The sequence below is a fragment of the Triticum dicoccoides genome, chromosome 1B (assembly GCF_002162155.2).
Source record: "Triticum dicoccoides isolate Atlit2015 ecotype Zavitan chromosome 1B, WEW_v2.0, whole genome shotgun sequence".
Classification (NCBI taxonomy): domain Eukaryota; kingdom Viridiplantae; phylum Streptophyta; class Magnoliopsida; order Poales; family Poaceae; genus Triticum; species Triticum dicoccoides.
The window spans coordinates 53,066,455-53,074,348 of NC_041381.1; positions in this window are offsets into that span (position 1 = coordinate 53,066,455).

Genomic DNA, 7,894 nt, shown 5'->3' on the forward strand with positions numbered 1-7,894 from the left:
TTGTTCTGGCTCCTGCCTGGGCCGAGCGACCCGCCGTGGTCGATCCGGCTCGAATCCGCCTCCGCTGCTACCGCTCCAAGCCACCATCGACTCCAAGTGGCCCGCCACTGCTGCAGTATCGCTGCCGTGCGCCCGTCCCACGCCAAGGCCACTGCCGCTTCTCCGTGGATTGCCCGCTTCTGCCCGAGTCGCCCGTGGCTTTGTGATATCTTTCATCGGGGAGATGGACAACCCCCGTCACGCGAAGTTGCTACACTGCTACTGCCATCATCCCTGCGCGGCCTCAGCTGGAGCCGTCGCGGCTCAGACTCGCCATCGCCGACCCGCACACACCTCAAACCGCCCTCGCCTTCACATCCGAGCCATCATGGCACGGTCTGACAAAGCAAAAGATGGATTGTCGGGAGAGTGTTTCTTGTTCTATGACAAGGAGGAGGAAAGCTTCTCTTCTCCATAATTGTTCTGAGGTCACTTGTCGTCCGTCTCTCGCGGCCTGGTCTACATCAACATACCGGGCCACACCTATCTGCATGAGCTGTTTATTGAGTATCAGCAAGTCACAGCTTGGGTAGCCCGGTTTTCTTTCAACAAAAAGGAGGCAAATTATCATATACTATCAACCGCCGTTTGCACTGGATGGCTCAATGGGCAGGTGCATAAGTCGCCGCCACTACAGTTTGGTTAACTTCAAATCGCCAGTTGGAAGGAACCATTGGCCGAGTTGCTGACACGGCTCATACGGGATCATTTATAACCCGCTGCAGTCACCTCAACCTTCTTTGGATTTACATCGTGCTATCAACACCAATGATATACAAGTTATGCCGGTTTATATCACAGCCAGATATGGAGAGTTTCAAGCCAACTCCTCGAGTCACCTTGAGACTCGGGGGCTATGATGACATGACTAAGAAAATCTTGCCAGCAAATTTAAGAACCCTAGGACGATGGAGGGAAAGATAACCCGGTCCCGGAGGCTACTGTTATTTGAAGGCCGTCAGAAAATTTCCGGCTTAGTAAGTATATGACAGTTACAAAATCCCGGCTCAATGAAGAAGTTCCGGATCATCAGAAAGGTTTCCGGTTTAAGATCCGGCTCAAGGGAAGTCAGTCTCACTAAAGCTCTCAAGTATCCGGTTTACTATCCGGTTCAAGGGAAATATATTCTCCCACAAAGCTCTCAAGCGCTCAAATCCGGTTTAACAATGTCCGGTTTAAAAAGGAATTAACTTCTCACAAGTTCGAGTTTAAAGACCGTCAGAAAATTTCCGGCTGAAAATGAAGATTCCGGTTTAAAATCCGGGTCAAGGGAAAGATGTCTCCCACAAAGCTTTGAAGCTCTCAATATCCGGTTCAAGATCCCGGTTCAAAAAGAATTTATCTCTTGCAAAAAAGTTAAAAATTACCAAAGAGGACCTGCTGCCATGATGCGCGGTTCAAACATGGGTATCCTGCCTTATTGGCCTAACATATTATTGATCACATGGGGGCTTCTACTTCATAAAGCGGGGTCTCTGTTCTTTTTTACATCATGCGTGGTTACACGGAGGTTCTGTCCTAAAGCGGCCTCCGGTTTACCTCTTGGGTTAGCTTTTCAAAGCACCATGTTATATCACTTGGGGGCTTGGTCGTGTCCGAACCAATGCAACACCTTTTGATAGGCGAAAGCCACCAGATAATTTGGGGACATGGTCAAGTCTGAACCAGTCACGCCTCTTGATCGGCCTAAGGCCACAGAATCACTTGGGGGCTTTGGTCGAACCCGAACCATCGTCACCCCTCTCGATCGACGTAATGCCAATGGATCACTTGGGGACTTGTGGTCACGTCTGAACCATAGTCACGCCTCTTGATCGACCTAAGGCCACAAAGTCACTTGGGGGCTTGGTCGAACCCGAACCATTGCCACGCCAATTGATCGGCATAATGCCATGGTTTCAGTTGGGGACCTGGCTAATTGAACCATAGCTACACCTTATTGGGAGCTTGGTCGTGTCCGACCATGGTAACACCATCTGATCGGCTCAGTAAAGCCTCTTTTTGCAAACGGTCTTGTCATTGCCTTTGCTTCCATACTTTTTTCATAACTGTAATTTGATTTTTTGCGGTTTTTAAACCGACATTGTTAATCCGGAGACTATCTTCCCGGTTTGATTTTATGCTACCATCTTATTATGGAGTAAACCGGTGTTCATTAACCCGGCTTGACTTTCAATTACAAGTTGTTAATACAGGATCAAGTTATAATCCGGAGACTATCAGCCCGGTCTGGTTTGACTACGAGTCGCCAGTATTATATATGGTTAAACCGGTGTTTATCACAACCCGGTACGGTTTATCATCAACCGGCACAGCATGAAAGGAGTTATCATTACTCAAGATTGGGGTTATCACTCTTACTACAAAAAGTTGGTAAAACCAGCAATGTGATTCAATATCACAGGTATGATATATTTCATATTTGATTATTCTTAAGTGCAACCTTGGTTATAAACCCAGGTTATATGTTGGGCATTATGACCCGTCCGGCGGTAAACCGCCAGGACACTTTAAACTTGTTGTATGCAGAAACAGGTTGAATAAAGCATGATTATAAATCACTGACATTTATTAAACCGGCCTGGCTTTCGACTATGTGTCGCCAGTATGATGATAAATTATCCGGTGTTTATTAAACCGGCCTGGCTTTGGACTATAAGTCGCCATCATATATTTGGATTGCGCCATTGGAATTATGCGCTTATAAATCATTGGGTATATTATTCAAATAGCCAACATGGCTGGATTTCTATTATGGTTATCAACAACCAGTATTATGATTAAGGTTTTCAAAGTCGCTTTAGCGCAATGGATATCATATTATCAATGGATATGATTTTTATTCTACAATTGAAGGAATAGTCCCGAGTTGCTGCAGGCTTACAACCCGGCACTTGGGGGCTACATTATTTAAGTTGAGATTACATCAAATATGCAAGTCTCATTTCGCTGCAAGCATGCACCATGACACTTGGGGGCTAATGCAAAGTCATTTTTTGCTCATCTTATTGAAGACCCGACTCATCACATTATAATGAGCCGGCCCTTGAGGGCTACCAATTGCTCATGTCAACAATTCAAGGTACAAAGCTTTTTATTCGTTATATTAAAGGGTCCACTGCTCAATTGGTACAGCACAAGGCTCTTAACCTTGTGGACGTGGATTCAAGTCCCATGATGGGGGTTACATCATATGATGTTATTTTCATTGAAGTATATATCAAGTCCCAGCTCAATATTATCTTACTGAGCCGACCCTTGGGGGCTACACATCATTGCTCAAATCTATATGATTATACCTACAAAGTCCCTGCTTATTATTGCATAATGACCCGGCACTTGGGGCTACATAGTATGGAGTATTCAGTTTTTACTAGTCACTGGGATGAACAACATGGATTTCTTTGAAAGTGGCAGTATTTATATTGGATCAAGTCTTAAGCCATCACTTTGTTCTGCTCAAGACTTGGGGGCTACAGGTATTATATTATTGTCGAAGAACTATTTTCAAAGTCTCTGTTTTGAGCAAACCGAATTGACCCGGCATCACCAATCATTACGACCCTGTGTCTGCAACCCGGTGTCACCAATCATTACGACCGTGTCTGCAACCCGGCGTCATCAATAATCCTGAACCGGTGTTGGCAGCAATCATGAACCGGCGTTGGCAACAATCATGACCCGGAATTATCAGTTTTTATAACCCGACAATGATGAGCATTGAAGGCCGACTCAAGTGGATTATTCTTCACAAATTTTCTCTGTGAGAAATCAATGTCAGCAAATTGAGTATGAAGATGGCTTGTTGACCCGGATTTTCTAGAAGGAGGAAATGACAAGGATTTAAGGATGATCAGATGCTGGTTTACAAGAATTCTTAACCCGGAGCATAATCTTTCAAGTTTGTTCTTGTGTTTATTTCACAGGATCAGTTTAACATGGATAAATCCAAATTAAACTGGGGGCTAATGTCGGGGATATACCCCGTGGCGTAAACCGGCCGGAAGTATAAACCGGCCGGACTTGGCAGTTTACCTGAAGAACCCGCTGACACTTGGCGGTTCATCGGCGACCCGTTTGGACCTGGCGGTTCACGACTCATTAGTAATCCGGCAGGCGGGTGCGAGGAGCGACAAGACCTGGTGGTCCAACGGGCGGTTCATGGAAGGCCGGATCACGCTATGGTGGGCCGGTTTAAGAGAAAAGGCGTGAGGAATATTTGCTTTACAAGGAAGACCCGGACTTGTATCCGGTTTGTATTAGAGATAGACTAGTCCTAATCCTAATAGGACTCCACACGTAAACCGCCCCTTCAACATATATAAGGAGGGGCAGGGCTCCCCAAAGAGGTACAAGCTACAAGCAAGAAGAAACAATCTTAGGGCTAGACACAAAGAGGAGAGCCGGTTTACGGCGACTCCCTCGTGATGATAATGAGACCTAGCCTCAAACAACATGTAGGGTTTTTACCGGATGATGTTTCCCGGGGCCCGAAGCTGTCTAAATCACTGTCTTGTGCTGCGTCTCTCGATTCCGCTCAACCCCTCTCAAGCTACCGCATAAGTGCGTTGGCCTCGCGACTAAGTCCTGACACTATGGACATCTGACGTGACAAATCCACGACACTAAGGGAATCTTGCCACATTTTTTGTGCGTATGTCATGCGGGGCCTTAGTTTGGCTTGCCTAAGGTGTGGCTTGAACCAAACACTCACCTAAGTTAATCAAACTTGCCTAACCTGACATTCCACCAGATTTTGCCACATGTTAGAATCTAGAAAACTCCACATGTAGAAGCATAATGCACAAACCACCAGAATCTCATGCGTGCAATGCACGTGTACCTTACTAGTACTAGTTGGTAGTAGTAAGAAACGAATTCCAGTTTTCGCACGAGCTCGTACTGCGGGAGCACCACAAGGCCTGCTGCAGGAGTTACATTTCCATCTCGGGGCCCACGGGACAGAACTTCAGTGGCTTAGTGCCCGGCCTATGAGTCAATGACATGCGGACCTTAAATGCGGCTGGCCCACTTGTCATTGTCATGGTGGTGGCGTGGTTCGCGACTCACTCGTTCGAGATGAACCGGCCGGTGGTAGCGTGGCCGTGGCGAGGGTGCCGCAGCTGAGCGTCGGGGCGTTACGAGGCATAGATGGCCACACCGGCGGGTACTACCTGTAGTACATAAGTACTCCAGCTGAGGATTGATGCCCGGGATGAAATGTGTCACAACCGCTGGATGAAAATTCGATGGTGCGGGAGTACGGATCAGAGCACAGCAGCGGAGCAGGCAAACCGCGTCCAATCGGGTGTGTCTGTGGTAGAAAGTTGATGGTCACCGCAGTTCAGGTGGCCCGCATGTCATGTACACAAAGGCAGAGGAGTGGTGGGGCCGAGAGGGCTAAGGGGCACGTCGGGGGGATGAGGATCTCCTGACACGAACAATCCTACCATTCTGTCACTGACATGTGGGACCCATAGGCGTGGGTCCCACCTGTCAGTGAAGGAAAGGCAGGGCAAGGCAGTGATAGCCACGTCAGAGGATCCATGTCCACATCGGGGGACGTCGTGCCGTGGGTTGGAGCAGCGTCGTGGGAATCACGTGTGGGTGTGGCAGTGGTAGAAACAAGAAATGTGATGGTCGCCGTGGTTCAACTTCCATGGACAAGCTGTCATGTCTGCTGACACATGTATATCAAAACTAGAGTGTCTATATTTCAATCAGGTGAACAAGTATTATTCTACTACTTTGGATCCATTGCAACGCACGGGCCAGCACATTGGTAGTAGTAGTGTCCATCTCTATCTCTAGTGGCCTTCCCTGGTTCATCCTTTTCTCTCACAAGATAAACTACTCATACAAATGCATCTTGATGTTCCGTGGAATGCACGAGGATGTTTCCTTGGGGGTCTCTCCAGCGGGCGTGGTCGTAGTTGCAAGTTGACACCCCTTGAGATGCCGACGTTGAGGGGCACTCGGATTTCCTCCGATGAGCAGGTAAGATGAGTTTGATCACGTAGTAAATGCATTCTAAAGACTACTTCCGTGTCCATTTCCAAATTCTCCCCCTGACCACTGTTTCACAGGTTTGGCTTGGTACGAGTGGAGATTGGCTTGCATATGTACGGGAGGATACCAACATCAACTTGCACAACATTTACAACGGTGTCACCATTCCCATAGAACCTTTGTCCAACATTGGGATCAACCATGCAATGGGCCACCACATGAATTGGTGCGATGGAACCACGGTGAGATTGAATAAGATAGCACGAACCTTGCACATGGCGGTCAAAGGCGGACCATGCTGTCTGTGGCCGATTTGTTGCCGTACGAGTAGGAAGACGTTGTGCTCCTTTCTAACCACATGTTCGCGGTGACAAACCAGGGGACTTATTTTGTATGGGACACATCCTATGATATACTCCCTCTCTCCTAGTTTATTTGTTTTGAATCTTTTTGTTTTATAAGTTTCAAATTCAAATTTAGAGCTCCCAATCACATGTTGAGATTACAATGTCCATTAAATTGTTGTGTGCATGTATAGTAAAGAAACAAATCTCGAGTTTGGCACGAGTTCGTGCTGCGGGAGCACCACAAGCCCTGGCGCAGGAGTTACATTTCCCTCTAAGGGCCGTCGGGACTGATCTTCAGCGCCTTTGAGTCAATAACATGTGGACCCGATAGGTGACTGGTCCACATGTAATGCTCCCGAAGGCAGAGGGGCAGTGGGGCCAAGAGGGGTGAGCCGCAGGTCGGGGGACGTGTGGTGTCATGGGTTTGAGCGGCATCTTGGGAATCACGTGTGGCTGTGGTAGAAACTTGATGCTCGCCGCATTATAGGTGGCCCAGATTTCATGCACACAAAGGCAGAGGGGCGGTACAGCCGAGAGGGGTGAATCGCACGTCAGGGGGCATGGTTCTGTGGGTTGGAGAGGCGTCGTGGGAATCGCGAGATGAAACATGATGTCGCCGTAGTTGAACTTCCGTGGACAACCCCGTTCCGAGCAACAAACAATTTGTTCTCCTCCTGGTTGTAGAAGCTATATCCTAATGTTTCCCTCAGATATCCCACGAATATGCATTTATCCGATTTAGGTGTAAGCTTGTCTGACATAAGTCGCTTGACAAGTTCTTCACAACCCCAAATCTTTAGAAAAGACAAACTGGGACTGTTCCCGATCCACATCTCATGTGATGTCTTGTCTACGGATTTTGATGGTACCGTATTAAGTGTGAAAGCTAAATCCTCTAGAGCGTATCCCCAGAATGACAAGGGTAAATCTGATTTGCTCATCATAGACCGGACCATGTCCAACAAGGTCCTATTCCTCCGTTCTGACACGTCGCTTCTCTGTGGCGTACCCGGAGGTGTGAGCTGAGGTACTATACCTCGGCTTTTCAGATGATCATCAAACTCTTGGCTCATGTACTCACCTCCACGATCAGATCGCAGAAGCTTTATAGTCTTGCCGAGTTGATTCTCAACCTCGTTCTGAAACTCTTTGAACTTGTAACGCCCCGGATTCGATGCGCCAGGTGTCTTCCAGTTCTTCGTCGTCGTTGCCATGTCTTTCGCTTGCGTGTTGCATTCAGCCATGTCATCATCTGCATTTCATCTGCATGTTTTTTAAAACTTGCATCCGTTCGGTTTCCGCCGGTTCTCTCCGTTGTCCATTCGGAGTCCAGACACACTCGCATGCGCCCGCGGCACCTCTGAATTATTATTTTATAAGTGGCATAAAAATGTTCTCGGAATGGGGCGAGAGTCGGCGTGCGGTCTTATTATAGTGTAGACAGACCGCCTACCAAATTTCGTCGCATTCGGAGCCCGTTTGATAGCCCAACCGCTAGA